Genomic DNA, 25,262 nt, shown 5'->3' with positions numbered 1-25,262 from the left:
ATTTAGACTAGGAACAATCATTTCCAAGCAACTTTCAAAGGAGAAGTTTGCTATTTTACTACCACATTTCTATTTCTGTTGTGACTCGAGCAATACCTCTCTGTTCAGACTACAGGTAACTGCCAAAATAAAGGAAACAATTGAGTAAATGAGGGGTCCAGACACTTTTTGTTGTTGTTGCTTTCACTTGTTTTTTTAGGAACTTACCCTGACCAGCGATTCATTTCCTCATAAATGGAGGCTCTGAAAAGACATGAACAAATGCTCCAAAAACACCCAAATACGTCATTTTAGAAACGGAAACACTGTCAGTATAGTGAAACAGGTCTTTAGATGTTGTACACATGTACAAATTGTGCCATTACAAACCTTATCCGCAACGTTATATTCAATTTAGCTGCGACTCGAGTGATACCTCCCTGTCCAGTCTACAGGTTACTGCCAAAATAAAGGAAACACTTGAGTAAATGAGGGATACAAAGTATATTAAAAGCAGGCGCATCCACACAGGAAGTTCCAGACATTTGTAGAATCGATGCCAAGGCACATTCAAGCTGTTCTGGTAGCTCATTGTGGCCCAACGCCCAATTAAGACACTTCATGTTGGTGTTTCCTTTATTTTGGCAGTTACCTGTAGCAGCAGGTTACTCTGAGAATGGACAGCTGGGTAAAGGTAACGGCTCGCGTCGCACAAAATGGATATAACGTTGCGGGAAATGTTTGGAATGACACAATTTAATGTGAACAACATGTAAAGACCTGCAGCTTTTTTGAGTGAGGTGTATTTGGGTGTTTTTGGAGCGTTTGTTCGTTTTTTCAGAGCCCCCATAACGCACAACGAGGATGAGGAAATGTATTGCTGGTTGTGGGTAAGTTTCTCAAAAAAAAAGTTTCTCAAAAACAAACATTTCTGGACCCTTGTATAAAGTTCCTGTTACATTTTTTTTTGTTGAATTGGTTGTAAAAAAAGAAGAAGCTACAAAATCTCCATAAACCTCTTAAAATGTTTTTTTTTTAATTAAAGTGCCAAGATTTTTCAGAGAATAAAGGAAGGCCTTTTAAGAGATTTGAGTGCCTGTAGTTCCCCTTTTTGTTTTCGTAGTAAAGACTGAGCCAGAAATAACTAAATATCTATATATGGTTGTAGTTTAACTATCTATCCTCGTTACCCCATATTGTATCGCAACATCAATGAGTAAGACAACTAGCAGTTGTGACCTATTGGTCTTGTTTGTTTACATTTTGTGTGCAAAGTCATGCTTCTAATTCCAAACATCTTAAAACATGGGGATGTGTCAGAATAATTCTGAGAACAACATTTAAAGATCAACACGCAATCCCTGGTCTAATGATTTATTTACCACGTCTCCACTCTCACGGGAGAGAAATAACTAACATAAATGGGACCGTTGTCAACCCAGCAAAAATGGTTATATCAGCTTAAATGTTAATACCACCATGTAAAGTCTGTCATGAGAGTCAGGTCATTAGTCAACCAGCTCAGAAGGCTAAAAGCCTAGGTCATTTTGCCATGCACCATTAACTTTCCAATGCATTTCACAATTCACATGCACCAATCGTAATTTGTTTAGCATGTCCCAAACATGCTCTGCAAGAGCCGCTTCAAGTGAAACTGACTGCACTGTGAACCGCATACGCCACACTGTCAGCCAAACACGCAAAGTACAAAGTTGAGTTATGTTAGAGGATGCAGGGACAACGAAAGACACACAAAGTCGAGAGTCGACCCAGGGGAACGGGTGATGGGGACAACACGTAATATTTGAGGAGGGGGAGAGAGTGGGAAAAAGAAGAGAGAGAAGGAGTGAGTACCTACTGTAGGCTGTTTCAGTAGACTTCTCTACCACTTGCTGTATCACCGGAGGGCTGCGCTGCGAGTGCTGATTCACCACAGAGAGGGGGATTTAAAAGGAGAGCGCTGGACTCAGACGGCACTGAGCAGCGATTGGACCAGTGCAGAGAGACTAAGTCATGGTTGTGTTGGTCTGGTCTGCATGAGGGAGGGGCAAGGGATGCAGAGGAATAGGGGTGAGTCTATCATTTAGCAGTGGGATTTAAGTAAACAGATTAAGGTCAATCTACAATGATGTGGTCGCTTAGAGCTAACTCTCTGGGAATCTAAAGCCCCAACAAACAAAGTCCACCTGGTCCCAGTCCCAACCTTGGATCTGACATGTGTACAGCCACACTAAGTCACCATTTCCCCAGCATCCCCCCCTTGCAAATAATATCATTATTACACTAATGTGTAAAGCCCTGCAAAGACAGTTGACACGATGGACTCCTGACATGCACAATAGACATCCTGACATTGCTGTGGGCCTTGGCTCTGATGGACTAATAAGTTTAAACTCTCTGTTCCATTCAGGGAAGGGGAGAAAAGGTGGCTAATCAGGCAATGGAGCGGTAGTTGCATTACGATCTTATGTAATATTACTTGATTGAGAGGAGATGGAGACACATGAAAAGAGCCGATCGTGAATCGGGGGATGAAGGGAGCTCATCTTGGAGAAGGTGTGGGGTCATACTAATCAGAGATGGGGAGTATTATGCTACATGTATTTGAAATACGTATTTAAGTAACTTGAGTATTTTGCCATTTTTATTTCACTGGCTTGAACTACAGTTCAGTGTATTTTATAACAATATACTCTAGAGAACTGTATTTTGTATTTTCTAAATACTTTTCAGCAGTCCTGATAAAAAACATTACATATGGTCCATTTAAAAAATAAGTTGAAATAGATTTTTTTTTTGTTGCCTACATTAAATATATTTTCTGTATTTAAAAAATGTACTGTTGACAACAATATTTAGTATTTTATTTTTATAATTTCTTTACGGTATTTTATAAGATACATTTTAATTTATCTTTGCCCATCTCTAGTCATTCAAATGTGTTATTATTTGGCGGTGGAGCTCATTAGAACAATAATACCCAGCATGCTTTGCTAGTGGTCATTTACATTTACATTTAGGTAATTTAGCATCCAGAGCGATTTACATTCAGTGCATTCAACTAAAGTAGATGAACAACCATAGATCACAGTCATAGCAAGTCAAACATTTTTGTTACCATTACTGAGAATATATTTGAGGTTAAGGGGGGAAATTGCTCATGTATTTTGAAAATACATTTACATTTAAGTCATTTAGCTGACGCTCTTATCCAGAGCGACTTACAAATTGGAAAGTTCATACATATTCATCCTGGTCCCCCCGTGGGGAATGAACCCACAACCCTGGCGTTGCAAGCGCCATGCTCTACCAACTGAGCCACACGGGACCTGAAACAACAACTTGTACTTGCAAAAGTATTTTATTTTGATACATTAGGCTTTAGGGTACATTGTAATTGTAAATCTTTTACTATTATTTAGTCAGCATCGTGTTTTAAAGAGTGAGAAACAAGGAAAGATGAGAGAAAGGAAAATAAGGACTTTTATATGTAACCACCAGCCTGTTGTGCCTGCATTAACATGAATTATGGATGCCGTCACAAAGAAGCTAAAATATTCAAGGTACCAATTATGTAATGACATTCTACGCTGGGAAACAATGGACCAACTCTCTCACATGTTAACAGCATCATCACAGCTCCTTCTACCCGTCATACATTTATGACAGGGCGGGTGTTAAAAATACATTAACCACAAAAACAAGCCCAATTTGTTACAGTACAGAGCCCTTTCACCGAAACCAGACAGTTTACAGTGTAATTAGCCAGCTCTAAAGTGCTGTTATGTAGAGGAAATAGAAGCGGCTGTGGCTTATCTCCCCTGCCCCTTCTGAGAAGCGAGGGGAAAAGGCTGCAGAGCAAGCAGATGTTTCTCCCCTCTGTAACATCTGTCTGAGCGATAGGTAATCAGTTGCAGAACTGTTCGTCCCATTTTAGTAGTGCACCTCAAAACAAAGTAGGGGACACATTTTAAAGGTAAGAGCATCAGCAAGAGAAAAGGCATCAGTCTACAATAGAGTCTTAGGCATATTTATTGTTAAAAAATGTGGAATATAAATATTGTATGTTTCATGCAGCTTCAGCTAGAAAGAGATGAGCTGTGGGGGCAAATAGTGTGGCGTTCTGTTGTCTAAACTGTCAATGTGACCGAAAGTATACACAAAACAAATAGGGAAAAGCGCTGACCCAGTTTTCTACACATAGATTACCCCAGATGACAAGTGTAAAGTACTATATGTAGTGATGAGTTTCCAACATTGACAGATTTTGGGGGGATTATAATTGTCCATCTAAATGTCCTTGAGGGTGAAAGGATGTCTTCATGACGTGACAGAGACAACAATGGGCTTTTCTACATCACACCAGTCTATCCACCCACTTAAAGTCCACTCTCACTGATTTGGCATGTCTCGGTGTGTAGCCTACTCTTGAGGTGAGCCATATTGTCCACAATTTGTTTTCAGAACATTCACTGACAAAAACGTACAGGAAATAAAATGGACGTGTGTTATCTTTTATTGAAGAGCCCCTGACCAGGGAAATGCACTCGGAACATGACAAGTGGCTGGATTTGGCCTGGAGCGAGGGGAGAAAGGATGGGGTACACAGACTTGTTTCAACCCACTTCTAAAAATGTCAACTGCACACTCATACACACACACACACACACACAGTCAGTGGTGTAATGTACTTAAGTGAAAATACTTTAAAGTACTACTTACAGTTGAAGTCGGAAGTTGACATACACCTTAGCCAAATACATTCCCAGTGGGTCAGAAGTTTACATACACTCAATTAGTATTTGGTAGCACTGCCTTTAAATTGTTTAACTTGGGTCAAACGTTTCAGGTAGCCTTCCACAAGCTTACCACCATAAGTTGGGTGAATTTTGTCTCATTCCTCCTGACAGAGCAGGTGTAACTGAGTCAGGTTTTATAGGCCTCCTTGCTTGCACACGCTTTTTCAGTTCTGCCCACAAATTTTCTATGGAATTGAGGTCAGGGCTTTGTGATGGCCACTCCAATACCTTGACTTTGTTGTCCTTAAGCCATTTTGCCACAACTTTGGAAGTATGCTTGGGGGTCATTGTCCATTTGGAAGACCCATTTGTGACCAAGCTTTAACTTCCTGACTGATGTCTTGAGATGTTGCTTCAATATATCCACATAATTTTCTTTCCTCATGATGTCATCTACTTTGTGAAGTGCACCAGTCCCTCCTGCAGCAAAGCACCCACACAACATGATGCTGCCATCCACGTGCTTCACGGTTGGGATGGTGTTCTTCGGCTTGCAAGCATCCCCCTTTTTCCTCCAAACATAACAATGGTCATTATGGCTAAACAGTTCTATTTTCTTTCATCAGACCAGAGGACATTTCTCCAAAAAGTACGATCTTTGTCCCCATGTGAGGTGCAAACCGTAGTCTGGCTTTTTTATGGCGGTTTTGGAGCAGTGGCTTCTTCCTTGCTGAGCGGCCTTTCAGGTTATGTCGATATAGGACTAATTTTACTGTGGATATAGATACTTTGGTACCTGTTTCCTCCAGCATCTTCACAAGGTCCTTTGCTGTCGTTCTGGGATTGAGTGCACTTTTCACACCAAAGTACATTCATCTCTAGGAGACAGAACGCATCTCCTTCCTGAGTGGTATGACGGCTGCATGGTCTCATGGTGTTTATACCTGCGTACTATTGTTTGTACAGATGAACGTGGTACCTTCAGGCGTTTGGAAATTGCTCCCAAGGATGAACCAGACTTGTGGAGGTCTACAACTTTTTTTCTTATGTCTTGGCTGATTTCTTTTGATTTTCCCATGATGTCAAGCAAAGAGGCACTGAGTTTGAAGGTAGGCCTTGAAAAACATCCACATGTACACCTCCAATTGGTTCAAATGATGTCAATTAGCCTATCAGAATCTTCTAAAGCCATGACATCATTTTCTGGAATTTTCCAAGCTCTTTAAATCACAGTCAACTTAGTATATGTAAACTTCTGACCCACTGGAATTGTAATACAGAAAATTATAAGTGAAATAATCTGTCTGTAAACAATTGTTGGAAAAATTACTTGTGTCATGCACAAAGTAGATGTCCAAACCGACCTTCCAAAACTATAGTTTGTTAACAAGAAATTTGTGGAGTGGTTGAAAATCAAGTTTTAATGACTCCAACATAAGTGTATGTAAACTTCAGACTTCAACTGTAAGTATTTTGTTGAGTTATCTGTACTTTACTATTTATATTTTGGACAACTTTTACTTCACCACATTCCTAAAGAAAATAAATGTACTTTTCACTGCATACATTTTCCCCGACACTCAAAAGTACTCGTTACATTTTGAATGCTTAACAGGACAGGAAAATGGTCCAATTCATCACTTATCAAGTGAACACCCCTGCTCATCCATACTGCCTCTGATCTGGTGGACTCACTAAACAGAAATGCTTTGTTTGTAAATGATGTCTAAGTGTTGGAGTGTGTCGCTGGCTATCAGTAAATTTAAAAAAAAAAAAAGAAAATGGTGCCGTCTGGTTTGCTTAATATTAGCAATTTTAAATTACTTATACTTTTACGTTTACTTTTGATACCTAAGTATATTTTTGCAATTACATTTACTTTTGATACTTAAGTATATTTAAAACCAAATAGTTTTAGACTTGTTATTGGATTACCTTCACTTTTACTTGAGTCATTTTCTATTAAGGTATCTTTTCTTCCACTCAAGTATGACAACTGGGTACTTTTTCAACCACTGCTCACATACTCGCTCTTACACACACACACACACACACACACACACACACACACACACACACACACACACACACACACACACACACACACACACACACACACACACACACACACACACACACACACACACACACATCTTCCTACTCACTTTGATCACGTATGCCCTGAACATGGTCTATTCAGCTCAATTTGCTTACACCCTCCTCTGTTGAACTGACATACCAGCACTGTTAAGCTTTTCCACACATGCATGTTCTTCATGCTTGAGAGAACTGCTGAGTTGAGAGCATCGCATGAGACGTATTTGTATTCATGCATACATTTCATTGGTGGGAGATGAGGCCGCTGTGCAAGCATTGTTTTGAGTTTCATCTAGTCATAATTGAACGGAACACTACGGTCCCTTGATTTCAGGTCAGGAGGCGTTGTGCGTTCAAAAGCAGGATGTGATGATGTCCAATGGTTGTGCCATGTGATGGTGGTTAACCATGGTGATTGTCCTGTACTAAAGTAGCTCTCCTCAATTATTGGTGTGTATGTAAACCTATGGTCTCGAATCCAAGATGGCGTAGCAGTCGGACGTGTCTTTGTCCTTGTCCTGTCCCGTGTAAATAGTCTTCGTATTTTTCGTATACATTTCGTATATATTTTAATTTCACTTTCCATCTAGGAACTGAATATACATTCCTACATTCCGCCTCACCCAATGTGGTACGGACCTGCTATTTTTTTTATACTTGAGAACCGTAACCCCAATCAGAAGCTAGCCAGATAACTAGCTACTAGCTAGTAGTCAGTTAGCCACTGCTGCGGTCTTCACCCTCAACTCGGACACAGCCAGCTTCAATACCGGGCCAATACCTGCCAGTCTGCAAGCGCGATATCAACCCAGAGCATATAGGACTGCTTTTTCTCTACCACATCACCGGATTCCTGACGCAAGCTCTGGACAATTACACCGTATCATCACAGCTAGCTAGCTGCAACCGAGTGGCTACTACTGGCTAACACCTCTGTCCCGAAGAAAGCACCAGTTAGCCTTGAGCTAGCCTCGAGCTAGGCCCATCTGCCGGCTAGCTGAAGAGGTCTACCAGCGAATTCTTGGGCTACAATACCAGCTACAAGCTAATTTAGCCATTTTTTTGCCGCTGCTAGTAGCTTTTACCTTCTGCACAGACACCAGCCCTGTTATTAGCCTGGATATTACTCACCAATTTACCAGCATCGGACTGTCTCTCGACAACAACGCCGGATTCCTGCCGTAATCCCTGAGCCACTACTTCTGATCCTCACAGCTAGCTTGCAGCTAGCGCAGCTAGCGCCACTGCCACGAAGCTAGCACCAGTTAGCAAACACAATTCTACAATTCACAACCTCTCTTTCGCCATCGCCATCTGGCTTGGATTCTCTGTCGACACGACCACGTCTGAGCAGACCCCCTCCGTCTGAGCAGACCACCCCCCGGGCTACTAACTTTAAACGCCGCGTGCTAGCTTAGTGGAGGCCTCCCTGCTCCATCTACGGCTGCCCCCTGGACACTATGATCACTTGGCTACATAGCTGATGCATGCTTGACTGTCCATTAATTCACGGTACTCCATTCTGTTTATTTGTGTTTTATCTGTCGGCTCTGTGCTTTAACTCAGGATCTGTGTGTAGTTAATCCGACCCTCTCTGCCTAGTCGTCGCCATTTTTACCTGTTGTTGCTGTGTTAGACTAGCACCCTGTTATTGCTGCTGTTATCTTACCTGTTGTTTTAGCTAGCTCTCCCAATCAAGACCTGCAATCACTTTATGCCTTATTGTATGTCTCTCTCAAATATCAATATGCCTTGCATACTGTTGTTCAGGCTAGTTATCATTATCATTGTTTTGGTTTGCAATGGACCCTGTAGTTCCACTCTCCGTACCTCTGACACCTCCTTTGTCCCACCCCCCACACATGCGGTGACCTCACCCATTGAGACCAGCATGTCCAGAGATACAACCTCTCTTATCATCACCCAGTGCCTGGGCTTGCCTCCGCTGTACCCGCGCCCCACCATACCCCTGTCTGCACATTATGCCCAGAATCTATTCTACCACGCCCATAAATCTGCTCCTTTTATTCTTTGTCCCCAACGCTCTAGGCGACCAGTTTTGATAGCCTTTAGCCGCACCCTCATCCTACTACTCCTCTGTTCCTCGGGTGATGTGGAGGTAAACCCAGGCCCTGCATGTCCCCAGTCACCCTCATTTGTTGACTTCTGTGATCGAAAAAGCCTTGGCCTCATGCATGTCAACATCAGAAGCCTCCTCCCTAAGTTTGCCTTACTCACCGCTTTAGCACACTCTGCCAACCCTGATGTCCTTGCCGTGTCCGAATCCTGGCTTAGGAAGGCCACCAAAAATTCTGAGATTTCCATACCCAACTATAACACTTTCCGTCAAGATAGAACTGCCAAAGGGGGAGGAGTTGCAATCTACTGCAGAGATAGCCTGCAAAGTTCTGTCATACTTTCCAGGTCTATGCCCAAACAGTTCGAACTTCTAATTTTAAAAATGTATCTCTCCAGAAATAAGTCTCTCACTGTTGCCGCCTGCTACCGACCCCCCTCAGCTCCCAGCTGTGCCCTGGACACCATCTGTGAATTGATCGCTCCCCATCTAGCTTCAGAGTTTGTTCTGTTAGGTGACCTAAACTGGGATATGCTTAACACCCCGGCAGTCCTACAATCCAAGCTTGATGCCCTCAATCTCACACAAATCATCAAGGAACCCACCAGGTACAACCCTAAATCCGTAAACATGGGCACCCTAATAGACATTATCCTGACCAACCTGCCCTCCAAATACACCTCTGCTGTCTTCAATCAAGATCTCAGCGATCACTGCCTCATTGCCTGTATCCGCCACGGGTCCGCGGTCAAACGACCACCCCTCATCACTGTCAAACGCTCCCTAAAACACTTCTGCGAGCAGGCCTTTCTAATCGACCTGGCCCGGGTACCCTGGAAGGATATTGACCTCATCCCGTCAGTTGAGGATGCCTGGTCATTCTTTAAATGTTACTTCCTCACCATATTAGACAAGCATGCTCCGTTCAAAAAATGCAGAACCAAGAACAGATATAGCCCTTGGTTCACTCCAGACCTGACTGCCCTCGACCAGCACAAAAACATCCTGTGGCGAACTGCAATAGCATCGAAGAGCCCCCGCGATATGCAACTGTTCAGGGAAGTCAGGAACCAATACACGCAGTCAGTCAGGAAAGCAAAGGCCAGCTTTTTCAAGCAGAAATTTGCATCCTGTAGCTCTAACTCCAAAAAGTTCTGGGATACTGTAAAGTCCATGGAGAACAAGAGCACCTCCTCCCAGCTGCCCACTGCACTGAGGCTAGGTAACACGGTCACCACCGATAAATCCGTGATAATCGAAGACTTCAACAAGCATTTCTCAATGGCTGGCCATGCCTTCCTCCTGGCGACTCCAACCTTGGCCAACAGCCCCGCCCCCCCCCCCGCTGCTACTCGCCCAAGCCTCCCCAGCTTCTCCTTTACCCAAATCCAGATAGCAGATGTTCTGAAAACCTGGACCCATACAAATCAGCTGGGCTTGACAATCTGGACCCCCTATTTCTGAAACTGTCCGCCGCCATTGTCGCACCCCCTATCACCAGCCTGTTCAACCTCTCCTTCGTATCATCTGAGATCCCCAAGGATTGGAAAGCTGCCGCGGTCATCCCCCTCTTCAAAGGGGGAGACACCCTGGACCCAAACTGTTACAGACCTATATCCATCCTGCCCTGCCTATCTAAGGTCTTCGAAAGCCAAGTCAACAAACAGATCACTGACCATCTCGAATCCCACCGTACCTTCTCCGCTGTGCAATCCGGTTTCCGAGCCGGTCATGGGTGCACCTCAGCCACGCTCAAGGTACTAAACGATATCATAACCGCCATCGATAAAAGACATTACTGTGCAGCCGTCTTCATCGACCTGGCCAAGGCTTTCGACTCTGTCAATCACCATATTCTTATCGGCAGACTCAGTAGCCTCGGTTTTTCTAATGACTGCCTTGCCTGGTTCACCAACTACTTTGCAGACAGAGTTCAGTGTGTCAAATCGGAGGGCATGTTGTCCGGTCCTCTGGCAGTCTCTATGGGGGTACCACAGGGTTCAATTCTCGGGCCGACTCTTTTCTCTGTATACATCAATGATGTTGCTCTTGCTGCGGGCGATTCCCTGATCCACCTCTACGCAGACGACACCATTCTATATACTTCCGGCCCTTCCTTGGACACTGTGCTATCTAACCTCCAAACGAGCTTCAATGCCATACAACACTCCTTCCGTGGCCTCCAACTGCTCTTAAACGCTAGTAAAACCAAATGCATGCTTTTCAACCGTTCGCTGCCTGCACCCGCACGCCCGACTAGCATCACCACCCTGGACGGTTCCGACCTAGAATATGTGGACATCTATAAGTACCTAGGTGTCTGGCTAGACTGCAAACTCTCTTTCCAGACTCATATCAAACATCTCCAATCCAAAATCAAAGCAAGAATTGGCTTTCTATTCCGCAACAAAGCCTCCTTCACTCACGCCGCCAAACTTACCCTAGTAAAACTGACTATCCTACCGATCCTCGACTTCGGCGATGTCATCTACAAAATAGCTTCCAATACTCTACTCAGCAAACTGGATGCAGTTTATCACAGTGCCATTCGTTTTGTTACTAAAGCACCTTATACGACCCACCACTGCGACCTGTATGCCCTAGTCGGCTGGCCCTCGCTACATGTTCGTCGTCAGACCCACTGGCTCCAGGTCATCTACAAGGCTATGCTAGGTAAAGTGCCGCCTTAAACCTTCAAGCTGCATACTGGATCCTATTCCTACTAAACTGCTGAAGGAGCTGCTTCCTGTGCTTGGCCCTCCTATGTTGAACATAATAAACAGCTCTCTATCCACCGGATGTGTACCAAACTCACTAAAAGTGGCAGTGATAAAGCCTCTCTTGAAAAAGCCAAACCTTGACCCGGAAAATATAAAAAACTATCGGCCTATATCGAATCTTCCATTCCTCTCAAAGATTTTAGAAAAAGCTGTTGCGCAGCAACTCACTGCCTTTCTGAAGACAAATAATGTATACGAAATGCTTCAGTCTGGTTTTAGACCCCATCATAGCACTGAGACTGCACTTGTGAAGGTGGTAAATGACCTTTTAATGGCGTCAGACCGAGGCTCTGCATCTGTCCTCGTGCTACTAGACCTTAGTGCTGCCTTTGACACCATCGATCACCACATTCTTTTGGAGAGACTGGAAACCCAAATTGGTCTACACGGACAAGTTCTGGCCTGGTTTAGATCTTACCTGTCGGAAAGATATCAGTTTGTCTCTGTGAATGGTCTGTCCTCTGACAAATCAACTGTACATTTCGGTGTTCCTCAAGGTTCCGTTTTAGGACCACTATTGTTTTCACTATATATTTTACCTCTTGGGGATGTCATTCAAAAACATAATGTTAACTTTCACTGCTATGCGGATGACACACAGCTGTACATTTCAATGAAACATGGTGAAGCCCCAAAATTGCCCTCGCTAGAAGCCTGTGTTTCAGACATAAGGAAGTGGATGGCTGAAAACTTTCTACTTTTAAACTCGGACAAAACAGAGATGCTTGTTCTAGGTCCCAAGAAACAAAGAGATCTTCTGTTAAATCTGACAATTCATCTTGATGGTTGTAAAGTCGTCTCAAATAAAACTGTGAAGGACCTCGGCGTTACTCTTGACCCTGATCTCTCTTTTGACGAACATATCAAGACTGTTTCAAGGACAGCTTTTTTCCATCTACGTAACATTGCAAAAATCAGAAATTTTCTGTCCAAAAATGATGCAGAAAAATTAATCCATGCATTTGTTACTTCTAGGTTAGACTACTGCAATGCTCTACTTTCCGGCTACCCGGATAAAGCACTAAATAAACTTCAGTTAGTGCTAAATACGGCTGCTAGAATCCTGACTAGAACCAAGAAATTTGATCATATTACTCCAGTGCTAGCTTCCCTACACTGGCTTCCTGTTAAGGCAAGGGCTGATTTCAAGGTTTTACTGTTAACCTATAAAGCGTTACATGGGCTTGCTCCTACCTATCTTTCCGAGTTGGTCCTGCCGTACATACCAATACGTACGCTACGGTCACAAGACGCAGGCCTCCTAATTGTCCCTAGAATTTCTAAGCAAACAGCGGGAGGCAGGGCTTTCTCCTATAGATCTCCATTTTTATGGAACAGTCTGCCTACCCATGTGAGAGACGCAGACTCGGTCTCAACCTTTAAGTCTTTACTGAAGACTTATCTCTTCAGTAGGTCATATGATTGAGTGTAGCCTGGCCCAGGAGTGTGAAGGTGAACGGAAAGGCTCTGGAGCAACGAACCGCCCTTGCTGTCTCTGCCAGGCCGGTTCCCCTCTCTCCACTGGGATTCTCTGCCTCTAACCCTGTTACAGGGGCTGAGTCACTGGCTTGCTGGTGCTCTTTCATGCCGTCCCTAGGAGGGGTGCGTCACTTGAGTGGGTTGAGTTACTGACGTGATCTTCCTGTCTGGGTTGGCGCCCCCCCTTGGTTTGTGCTGTGGTGGAGACCTTTGTGGGCTATACTCGGCCTTGTCTCAGGATTGTAAGTTGGTGGTTGAGGATTTCCCTCTAGTGGTGCGGGGGCTGTGCTTTGGCAAAGTGGGTGGGGTTATATCCTTCCTATTTGGCCCTGTCCGGGGGTTTCTTCGGATGGGGCCACAGTGTCTCCTGACCGCTCCTGTCTCAGCCTCCAGTATTTATGCTGCAGTAGTTTGTGTCGGGGGGCTAGGGTCAGTTGGTTACCTGGAGTACTTCTCCTGTCTTATCCAGTGTCCTGTGTGAATTTAAGTATGCTCTCTCTAATTCTCTCGTTCTCTCTTTCTCTCTGAGAACCTGAGCCCTAGGACCATACGTCAGGACTACCGGGCATGATGACACCTTGCTGTCCCCAGTCCGCCTGGCCTTGCTGCTATTCCAGTTTCAACTGTTCTGCCTGTGGTTACGGAACCCCTACCTGTCCCAGACCTGCTGTTTTCAACTCTTAATGATCGGCTATGAAAAGCCAACTGAGATTTATTCCTGATTATTATTTGACCATGCTTGTCATTTATGAACATTTTGAAAATCTTGGCTCTCTCTAATTTTCTCCTTCTCTCTTTCTTTCTCTCGGAGGACCTGAGCCCTAGGACCATACGTCGGGACTACCGGCCGTGGTGACTCCTTGCTGTCCCCAGTCCGCCTGGCCTTGCTGCTATTCCAGTTTCAACTGTTCTGCCTGCGGTTATGGAACCCCTACCTGTCCCAGACCTGCTGTTTTCAACTCTTAATGATCGGCTATGAAAAGCCAACTGAGATTTATTCCTGATTATTATTTGACCATGCTTGTCATTTATGGAAATTTTGAAAATCTTGGCTCTCTCTAATTTTCTCCTTCTCTCTTTCTTTCTCTCGGAGGACCTGGGCCCTAGGACCATGCGTCGGGACTGCCGCCCGTGGTGACTCCTTGCTGTCCCCAGTCCGCCTGGCCTTGCTGCTATTCCAGTTTCAGCTGTTCAGCCTGCGGTTATGGAACCGCCACCTGTCCCAGACCTGTTGTTTTTCAACTCTTGATGATCGGCTATGAAAAGCCAACTGAAAATTATTCATGATTATTATTTGACCATGCTTGTCACTTATGAACATTTTTGAACATCTTGGCATAGTTCTGTTATAATCTCCACCCGGCACAGCCAGAAGAGGACTGGCCACCCCTCATAGCCTGGTTCCTCTCTAGGTTTCTTCCTAGGTTTTGGCCTTTCTAGGGAGTTTTTCCTAGCCACCGTGCTTCTACACCTGCATTACTAGCTGTTTGGGGTTTTAGGCTGGGTGTCTGTACAGCACTTCGAGATATTAGCTGATGTACGAAGGGCTATATAAAATAAAATTGATTGAAATTGATTGATCTCAGTTCACTGGTCACGATGGCTACACCCACCCGCAACACGCGCTCCAGCAGGTGTATCTCACTGATCATCCCTAAAGCCAAAACCTCATTTGGACGCCTTTCCTTCCAGTTCTCTGCTGCCTGCGACTGGAACGAATTGCAAAAATCTCTGAAGTTGGAGACTTTTATCTCCCTCAACAACTTTAAAAATCTGCTATCCGAGCAGCTAACCGATCGCTGCAGCTGTACATAGTCCATCTGTAAACTACCCACCCAATTTACCTACCTCACCCCCCATACTGCTTTTATTTATTTACTTTTCTGCTCTTTTGCACACCAGTATCTCTTCTTGCACATGATCATCTGATGATTTATCACTCCAGTGTTAATCTGCTAAATTGTAATTATTCGATTTATTGCCTACCTCATGCCTTTTGCACACATTGTATATAGATTCTCTTTTTTTCTACCATGTTATTGACTTGTTTATTGTTTACTCCATGTGTAACTCTGTGTTGTCTGTTCACACTGCTATGCTTTATCTTGGCCAGGTCGCAGTTGCAAATGAGAACTTGTTCTCAACTAGCCTACCTGGTTAAATAAAGGTGAAATAAAAAAATAAAAATTTTAAAAAAATTAAGCACTGGGATAGAATGTCCATTCTGAGGGCATCAGATTCCCCTAATGCACCCTCATCTTCTCAACGCCTGAACAGCTCTTAAATCCTCCATCTCTTCTCTCATCCCAGTGAACAGCACAAAGCACTGTGTCCATTACTCCACCACTGTCAGATTATCTGGTGTGTGTGTGGATGGATGATCCCTTTTTTTCGTGAGGGAATTAACCGCAGATTATTTTTGTTAACACGGGGGTTTGTCATCTTCTCAAAACAGGGCTCTGGGTTATATAAGTAACTTAATCTGCTCCTCTTTGTTATCCCCTATTAATTGGACTGGTTTGCCATGCTATCGTCCCCGATGACATGAGAGAGCGCATTAATTTGATTGCCATTGTTTGGATCCCAAAGTGACGGGATCCGTCAAACTCGGATGCGCCAGTGCCCCTGGAGGTAAGATGGTACAGGGCTCTTCTCACTGGGTGGCTTAGGGGAGGAAGGCACTTTGCATGTCATCTAACTGTTTTCAATAAGAGTAGAGGAATGTAAAAGTCTCCTTTGGTTCCTCTAGTGTAGGGATGGGCAACTGGCAGCCTGCGGGCCATGCCCCCGTTTTGTTGGCCCGCGGTTCAATATCCCAAAAAAGGGAAAACAATATATACTGTACATCAACACCATTACCCCAGAAACCCTAGACCCACTCCAATTAGCATACCGCCACAACAGATCCACAGATGATGCAATCTCTATTGCACTCCACACTGCCCTTTCCCACCTGGACAAAAGGAACACCTACGTGAGAATGCTATTCATTGACTACAGCTCAGCGCTCAACACCATAGTGCCCTCAAAGCTCATCAATAAGCTAAGGACCCTTAGTGGGACTAAACACTTCCCTCTGTAACTGGATCCTGGACTTCCTGACGGGCCGCCCCCAGGTGGTAAGGGTAGGCAACAACATCTGCCACGCTGATCCTCAACACAGGGGCCCCTCGGAGGTGCATGCTCAGTACCCTCCTGTACTCCTTGTTCACTCATCACTGCACAGCCAGGCATGACTCCAACACCATCAATAAGTTTGCCGATAACACAACAGTGGTAGGCCTGATCACCGACAACGACGAGACAGCCTATAGGGAGTAGGTCAGAGACCTGGCCGTGTGGTGCCAAGACAACAACCTCTCCCTCAATGTGATCAAGACAAAGGAGATGATTGTGGACTACAGAAAAAGGAGGGCCGAGCATGCCCCCATTCTCATCGATGGGGCTATAGCGTAGCAGGTTGAGAGCTTCAAGTTCCTTGGTGTCCACATCACCAACAAACTAACATGGTCCAAGCACACCAAGACAGTCAGCCATGAAGAGGGCACGACAAAACCTATTCCCCCTCAGGAGACTGAAAAGATTTGGCATGGATCCTCAGATCCACAAAAAGTTCTACAGCTGCACCATCGAGAGCATCCTGACTGGTTGCATCACTGCCTGGTATGGCAACTGCTCGGCCTCCGACCGCAAGGCACTACAGAGGGTAGTGCGTATGGCCCAGTACATCCCTAGGGCCAAGCTTCGTGCCATCCAGGACCTCTATACCAGGCGGTGTCAGAGGAAGGCCCTAAAAATTGTCAAAGACTCCAGCCACCCTAGTCATAGACTGTTCTATCTGCTACAACACAGCAAGGCTTCTAAACAGCTTCTACCCAAAGCCAGAAGACTCCTGAACATCTAATCAAATGGCTACCAAGACTATTTCCAGTGACCTCCTCTTTTACGCCGCTGCTACTCTCTGTTATTATCTATGCATAGTCACTTTAATAACTCTACCTATTAGAGGTCGACCAGGTGAATATTAACCAGGTGAAATTGTGTCACTTCTCTTGCGTTCATTGCACGCAGAGTCAGGGTATATGGAACAGTTTGGGCCGCCTGGCTCGTTGCAAACTAATTTGCCAGAATTTTACGTAATTATGACATAACATTGAAGGTTGTACAATGTAACAGCGATATTTAGACTTAGGGTTGCCACCCGTTCGATGAAATACGGAACGGTTCCATATTTCACTAAAATAATAAACATTTTGTTTTCGAAATGATAGTTTCCAGATTTGACCATATTAATGACCAAAGGCTCGTATTTCTGTGTTTATTATATTATAATTAAGTCTATGATTTGATATTTGATAGAGCAGTCTGACTGAGCGGTGGTAGGCAGCAGCAGGCTTGTAAGCATTCATCCGAACTTTACTGTGTTTGCCGGTAGCTCTTAGCAATGCTTGATGAACAGCGCTGTTTATGACTTCAAGCCTATCAACTCCTGAGATTAGGCTGGCAATACTAAAGTGCCTATTAGAACATCCAATAGTCAAAGGTATATGAATTACAAATGCTATAGAGAGAAATAGTCGACGCGTCATAATTCCTATAATAACTACAACCTAAAACTTCTTAACTGGGAATATTGAAGAACTGGGAATATTGAACCACCAGCTTTCATATGTTCTGAGGAAGGAACTTAAACGTTAGCATTTTTACATGGCACATTTGCACTTTTACTTTCTTCTCCAACACTGTGTTTTTGCATTATTTAAACTAAATTGAGCATATTTCATTATTTATTTGAGATTAAATAGATTTTATTTATGTATTATATTAAGTTAAAAAAATTGTTAATTGTTCATTCAGTATTGTTATAATTGTCATTATTACAAATATATATATATAAAAATCGGCTAATTAATCGGTATCGACTTTTTTTGGTCCTCCAATAATCGGTTTTGGTATTGGCGTTGAAAAATCATAATCGGTCGACCTCTAATCTGAACTTGTAGCAATCATGGTCGAATTACCGACTGGGGGAAGCTATTTTTTTGTTGTCACTCTTGGTGATTAGGGCCCCCAAAAGGGTAGGGCTGGCTCCGACAGCATGTGTGGGTGTCACGCCCTGACCTTAGAGAGCCTTTTTATGTCTCTATTTGGTTTGGTCAGGGTGTGATTTGGGTGGGCATTCTATGTTCTTTATATCTATGTTTTGTATTTCTATGTTTTGGCCAGGTATGGTTCTCAATCAGGGACAGCTGTCATTTGTTGTCTCTGATTGGGAATCATACTTAGGCAGCCTTTTTTCCTTTGGTGTTTGTGGGTAGTTGACTTTGTTAGTGGCACTATAGCCCTAGTAAGCTTCACGGTCGTTTCTTTGTTTCTTGTTTTGTTGGCGACATTCTAAATAAAAGAAAATGTACGCTCACCACGCTGCACCTTGGTCCGGTCATTTCCAACCTGACGACGTTCGTGACAGTAGTATGGATGTGGGTACGCAGAACCAGCAAGCCACTACAGCCCATCATGACGAGTTCAGATTTTTTGTGGCCCCCCCCACTCCCATCAAAGTTACTCCACCCTTCTCCAGTGAGTCAGTGGATAATACACAACTTTCTAACATTCTTTTTCGATTTAAGAAGTTATCTGACCATTTTATCCACCACAAATACTCTGGAGACGTTAAACTCTCAGATAAAAAAGTTCCCAAAAGGTAGAATATAACAATTGTATTGGCTGATTTGTTAGATTGCCGTAAGCGGTTTACTTTTCATTATTATTCAAATTGTTAATGGCCTTGGTTCAGCTCCCAGAAAACAAAAGACATTAACTAAATCGAGTTGAAAGTAGCAAAGCTCTCTTTTACTAAAGTTATTATAGGAACATCTGAGTCATTTTGCATGAGATTAGCTTGCGGAAGCATTTAAAGTGCAACCAATTACATTTTCTATGGAGACTCGGATGTGTCGTTGTCAAACTTGACCATAAAGAATTAAAAAAAAAAAAAAAATTAAAGTAGGATATTACCACAAGCGAACATTTCCACTGTTAATGTGGATACTAAACATTTCTATGATCTTGTAACCCACCCCCTGATGAATTTGTATTAGGTGTTATGTCTAACTCAAGAGTCCCGGTTACATGGCCATTAGGATAACAGTAGTTCAGCCACTATGTATCCCAATCCTTCTCAGCTGCAATGTGACTCATTCTGTTCCATTATTAATGCTTCATCACCCTCTCCACCCCCAGTCCCCCACCCTCTCAATTATGCCCCCCATCCAAAAGTCCATGGAGCATAGAGGAATTACAGTCTGGACAGAGGATGTACTGTATATGGTAAAAAAAAAAACACAAAAAAAAACAGGGATGTCTGGTTCAATGCTTGTAAGCCACAATAATTGACTCTCCATCTGCTGCGATGGCCAGAGGACTGAGAACTAAGGACAGATGAAGCTGACCAGAAGTTCACATAAACCCGATGAGATAAGGGCACACTGAAACATACACATCCTCACTGTTGCGTTCTTATATCCTCAACCTCATTCACATATGCTCTGCACTCTCACGCACTTATTTGGTCACATGCATGCACATACACGCAAATGCAAGCATCTATGCACGCACATTCTGAAGGGGATTGTTGGCCTGTGACAGTAAATCTCTTGAAAGAGGATGACCTAGTACATTTCAAGTGCAGTGAAGTCGCTGCACTTGACAGTCTCTGTCAGCTACCATCATCCTCCACCTTTACCTACTGTGTGCCTTGTAGTGCCACAGACATTATGGTAAAACTCTCTGGCTCAACTTTCTTCTTTCCTTCCATCACACTTAGGCATGATCTGTCAATACAAGCACAATTTGTCAATACAAAAAACAAAGCCACTGTTCCTCGTGGCTTTGTTTTTTGCACACGTGGAGAAAAACATATTGAAAAAACAAAACATTTCCTCACTTCCAGTTCAAGAACGAGGACTATATACTAAATCAGTTTGAAATTGTGTCTATAGACATTTAATAAGCATAGCACTCGATGGCTTTTACTGTCAAACAGTGTGTTTCTACAGTATAACTATGCCAGCTTGGCAATGGAGCAGATGCTCAGTACATGTAAGCCTGTGCCCTACTTCAGGCATCTCATTGACATTCTGCCACTTGATTTTTTTTAAATGCTAAAGAAAGAAGTTAATTAAACTATTACCAGCTGCTTATGCCCTTCCATCAAGTTCACTCAGCTGTAAAATAATCAAAATAATGGAGGAGATTGTTTGAGCTTATATGCCTTAACTTTTGAAAATTCAAAACTTTCACACGTTTATCAAAGCAAGAAATTATTTTGAAAGAAGAAGCAAAGTACTTCAAGCATATGTTCTCTTTTCAGCCTCCTCCATTTCCACTAACTATACTTAACTGTAAGGATTTTTTCCCTAATAATAGTGTAAAATTAACACCTGTACAGAAAGACTTGTGTGAGGGCCAAATTGCAGGGGAGGAACTTCTTGATGCAATTAAAGCCTTTAGGCCAGGGGAAAATCCAGGGCTGGATGGCATACCAGTTGAGGTAAATGAAACCTTTTTTGATCTACTCAAAGATCCACCATAAGCATGATTTAACCACTGCTATAAAAATGGTCAACTATCAGGTACTCAGCAAGAAGGTTTGATTTCACTATTACTGAAACAGGATAGAGGTGGTAAGTATAAAGATCCAGTCAAAAAAAACAAGAGGCCACTTCAGTGTTGTAATGCAAACATCCTCGCAAAATGCATAGCACATAAAATTAAAAAAGGTGTTGTCGGATATTATTCATCCTGATCAGACAGGTTTTTTTACATGGAAGATATATTGACGATAATATAAGACAAGTCCTTGAAACAATAGATCACTCTAGGAAACCAGGTCTGGTATTCATAGCATATTCTGAAGTACAACTAGAATGTAAATATAAATGCCTGGAGTATTTCAAGTTCTGGAGAATCTGTTATACAATGGGTTAAAGTTACAGTGCATTCAGAAAGTATTCAGACCCCTTAACTTTTTCCACATTTTGTTACGTTGCAGCCTTATTCTGAAATGGAATACAGAACACCCCCCCCCCCCCCACCCACACACACACACAAATCTACAAACAACAGCACATAATGACAGAGTGAAAACAGATTTTTAGACATTTTTGCTAATTTATTAAAAGTAAAAAACAGAAAACGAATTTACATACAGTACAAACAAAAGTTTGGACACACCAACCATTCAAGGGTTTTTCTTCTACATTGTAGAATAATAGTGAAGACATCAACACTGAAATAACCCATATGGAATCATGTAGTAACTGAAAAAGCGTTCAACAAATTAAAATATATTTTATATTTGAGATTCTTAACATTAGCTACACCTCCAGGCTGTGCAAGGGTTATTTGACCAAGAAGGGTGATGGAGTGCTGCATCAGATGACCTGGCCTCAACAATCACCCGACCTCAACCCAACTGAGATGGTTTGGTAAGAGTTGGAGCGCAGAGTGAAGAGTGAAGGAAAAGCAGTCAACAAGTGCTCAGCATATGTGGGAACTCATTCAAGACTGTTGGAAAAGCATTCCAAGTGAAGCTGGTTGAGAGAATGCCAAGAGTGTGCAAAGCTGTCATCAAGCCAAAGGGGAGAAATGCTCACTAACAGGAATGTAAACAAATGTGTGCAAAATTTGAGAGAAATAAGCGTTTCGTGCGTATGGAAAATTGCTGCAATATTTTGTAAAAAAATATATATAAACTACCGTTCAAAAGTTTGGGGTCACTTAGAAATGCCCTTGTTTTTGAAAGAAAGGCAAAAAGAAAAATCCATTAAAATAACAACAAATTGATCAGAAATACAGTGTAGACATTGTTAATGTTGTAAATGACTATTGAAGCTGGAAACGGCAGATTTTCTATGGAATATCAACTGAAGAATTTCTGCACAAACAGTCAGAATCCGTCTCAGGGAAGTGCATCTGCCTGCTCGTCGTCCTCACCAGGGTTTTGACCTGACTGCAGTTCGACGTCGTAAGAGACTTCAGTGGGCAAATGCTCACCTTCGATGGCCACTGGTATGCTGGAGATGTGTGTTCTTCACGGATTAATCCAGGTTTTAACTGTACCGGGCAGACGACAGACAGCATGTATGGAGTTGTGTGGGCGAGCGGTTTGCAGATAATGTTGTGAAGAGAGTGCCCCATGCTGACGACGGTGGGGTTATGGTATGGGCAGGCATAAGCAATTTGAATGCACAGAGATACTGTGACGAGATGCTGAGGCCCATTGTCGTACCATTCATCCGCCATCATCACCTCATGTTTCAGCATGATAATGCACGGCCCCATGTGGCAAAGATCTGTACACATTTCCTGGAAGCTGAAAATATTTGAAATTGTTGCATGTTGTATTTATGTTTGTTCCGTGTACATAACCTTTCAAAAAAACAATGAAGTGGGTAATGTAAATTGTTGCAATAACCAGCAGGAGTCCAGGAAACCTCTCAACTTCAACTAAATAATGCAATAGCACTGGGTACTACACACATGGATGTCAGTGAAAGGTAAACGCAGTGACAAATCTGCATGATCATTAGGCTATAATTTCCATCTCATTATAAATATGACAATGATTATGCGTATTATTAGTCTGTTATTAGTAGTGGTGGTGGTAGGCTAGTAAAAGTAATAAGTTACCAGGTTTATACTCAATAAAAAAAAAAGCACAATACTCCAGATGGAACAATTTGCCAGAGGTGATCATTTCCCCGCAGTCATTCATTTACCAACAGCAAGAAATAGCCTAATCCCTTTCAGCCTCTCTGCTGCACCTGATAGCCTACCCAACACAACAGCGCGCATCATGTCGCTCACCTGTCTGCATCCAAACGCCATTCACCTGTGCTGAAGTAAGTGAGACACTGCAGGCTACTGTTGCGCCACACGTGCTATGACGTAGGCAACCTTGAAAAACACTAGCATAGTTTGAAAAACAGTAGTCTGTCCGAAATCTCATAATAAGTGTTCACTGCATGACTTGATTAGCGTAATTGTAGCCTTAAAACCGTGATGTCGTTGAGCTCTAAAATATTACAATTAGAGCGGAGGGTTTCTTACCTGCGCTGACATCAAGGATAACTCCATCATTGGGTTAATGGGGTTCGGGAATCGTCAGGCTGTTAGAAAATTCAATACACTAACAGTGTGTAAAATGTAAGATTGAGTAGGAAAGCTTCGTATTCAGCGAGGTCTCATCCGTGGTGCACACTACTAGGCTTCGCTGGAACAGCACGATCTTGATTCGTCTAAACGCACTTAATGGAAGAGCCCACCCAGTGGATTCGTGCTGCAGGCGTGCAAGGCAACCTTGCAGAATTATTGATGCAAGTTTGCCTTTGACAGTTAAACTCTTTGACACTTCTACCCACTACATCCCCTTCCTCTTTTCCTTCATATGTTTTGATGGGAGGACATTCTATTGGAGATGGATACTTGAATTATGTATTTATGTTTGAGTTCACTGACACAAGATAGGCAAGCTCTGTTATTCCCCCTTGTAAACAGGATTGGATTGGCCATTGGCATTTCCTGCAAATGCCAGATGGGCTGGTCCATTTTTAGCCTAATAGGCCTGTCTTAACTCGTTTTTTTTTTTTTGCACAAAATTATCATTATCTGGCTAATAATCGGGGCCTCAAGGAACAAAATGGGCCAGTGTGGGGGCCTCAAGGGGGACAAAAAATTGGCCCGTTTGTCAGAAATGCCAGAGATTGTCATTACTCCCAGTCCGCCCGATTCTAACTCCGACAGAAAACATGTTGATGGCAGTGGTGTAAAAATACTTTAAAGTACTACTTAAGTAGTTTTCTTGGGTATCTATACTTTACTTTTTATATTTTTGACAACTTTTACTTCACTACATTCCTAAAGAAAATAATGTACTGTTTACTCCATACATTTTCACTGACACCCAAAAGTACTTGTTACATGATGAATGCTTAGCAGGTCAAGAAAATGGTCCAATTAACGCACTTATCAAGAGAATGCGTGGGCATCCCTACTGCCTCTGATCTGGCAGACTCACTAAGTACAAATGCAGTGTTGGAGTGTATCCCTGACTATCTGTAAAATGGTGCCATCTGCTTTTGTCACGCCCTGACCTTAGAGATCCTTTTTATGTCTCTATTTGGTTTGGTCAGGGTGTGATTTGGGGTGGGTATTCTATGTTCTATTATTTGTATTTCTATGTTTTGGCCGGGTAGGGTTCTCAATCAGGGACAGCTGTCTATCGTTGTCTCTGATTGAGAACCATACTTAGGTAGCCCTTTTCCCACCTGTCTTTGTGGGAGATTGACTTTGTTAGTGGCACTTATGCCCTGTAAGCGTCACGGTCGTTTTTGTTATTTATTGTTTTGTTTGCCGACATTTTAACAAATAAAATGAAAGTGTACGCTCACAACGCTGCACCTTGGTCCACTTCATTCAACAGCCGTGACAGCTTTACTTAATATAAGGAATTTGAATTGATTTATACTTTTTCTTTTGATACTTAAGTAGGTTTTAGCAATTACACTTACTTTTGATACTTAAGTATATTTACTTTTAGACTTTTACTTAAGTAGTATTTTACTGGGTGACTTTCACTTTTACTTGAGTAACTTTCTATTATGGTATCTATACTTTTACTCAAGTATGACAATTGGGTACTTTTTCAACCACTGGTTGATGGGTTCAGTTTAGGCATGAGATTTAAGAAGGATATTACCTATATTTACCTTCCTAGACCTGTAGTAGGCTTGGGTCACACATGGATTAAGAAATGGTGGTGTATCATGCAGACCTACTACCGATCCAAAGTTTTAGAACACCTACTCATTCAAAGGTTTTTCTTTATTTTTACAATTTTTTACATCATAGAATAATAGGGAAACCATCAAAACTATGAAATAACACATATGGGATCATATAATAACCAAAAAAGTGTTAAACAAAATATATTTGAGATTTGAGATTCTTCAAAAAGCCACCCTTTGCCTTGATGACAGCTTTGCACACTCTTTGCATTATCTCAACCAGCTTCATGAGGTAGTCACCTGAAATGCATTTCAATTAACA

At 42.7% G+C, this 25,262-nt stretch overlaps 1 protein-coding gene and 1 long non-coding RNA gene across 4 annotated transcripts in view; one reads left to right on the top strand and one right to left on the bottom strand.

Annotated features, from left to right (window-relative positions):
- The window catches only part of LOC139549141 (uncharacterized), a 35,138-nt gene extending 11,399 nt beyond the window's left edge, over nt 1-23,739 (bottom strand). The window contains exon 1 of one of the 2 annotated variants that reach the window (XR_011669836.1): nt 23,265-23,739. The gene's annotated coding sequence lies outside the window, so the exon portion shown is untranslated. The remainder of the gene's footprint in view (nt 1-23,264) is intronic. The other variant, XR_011669835.1, reaches the window with a different exon arrangement.
- LOC139549142 (uncharacterized) lies at nt 525-15,347 on the top strand. 2 transcript variants are annotated; one of them, XR_011669838.1, is made up of 3 exons: nt 525-673; nt 821-869; nt 13,681-15,347. It is a non-coding gene; the product is annotated as an uncharacterized lncRNA (long non-coding RNA). The 2 variants fall into 2 exon arrangements; XR_011669837.1 differs by lacking the exon at nt 525-673 and having other exon boundaries at nt 680-869.
- Nucleotides 23,740-25,262: the final 1,523 nt, after the last annotated feature.

This window comes from Salvelinus alpinus, chromosome 22 (assembly GCF_045679555.1).
Source record: "Salvelinus alpinus chromosome 22, SLU_Salpinus.1, whole genome shotgun sequence".
NCBI lineage: Eukaryota > Metazoa > Chordata > Actinopteri > Salmoniformes > Salmonidae > Salvelinus > Salvelinus alpinus.
The sequence above is the reverse complement of the archived record's forward strand: the minus strand, read 5'-3'. Positions and strand labels throughout refer to the sequence as shown.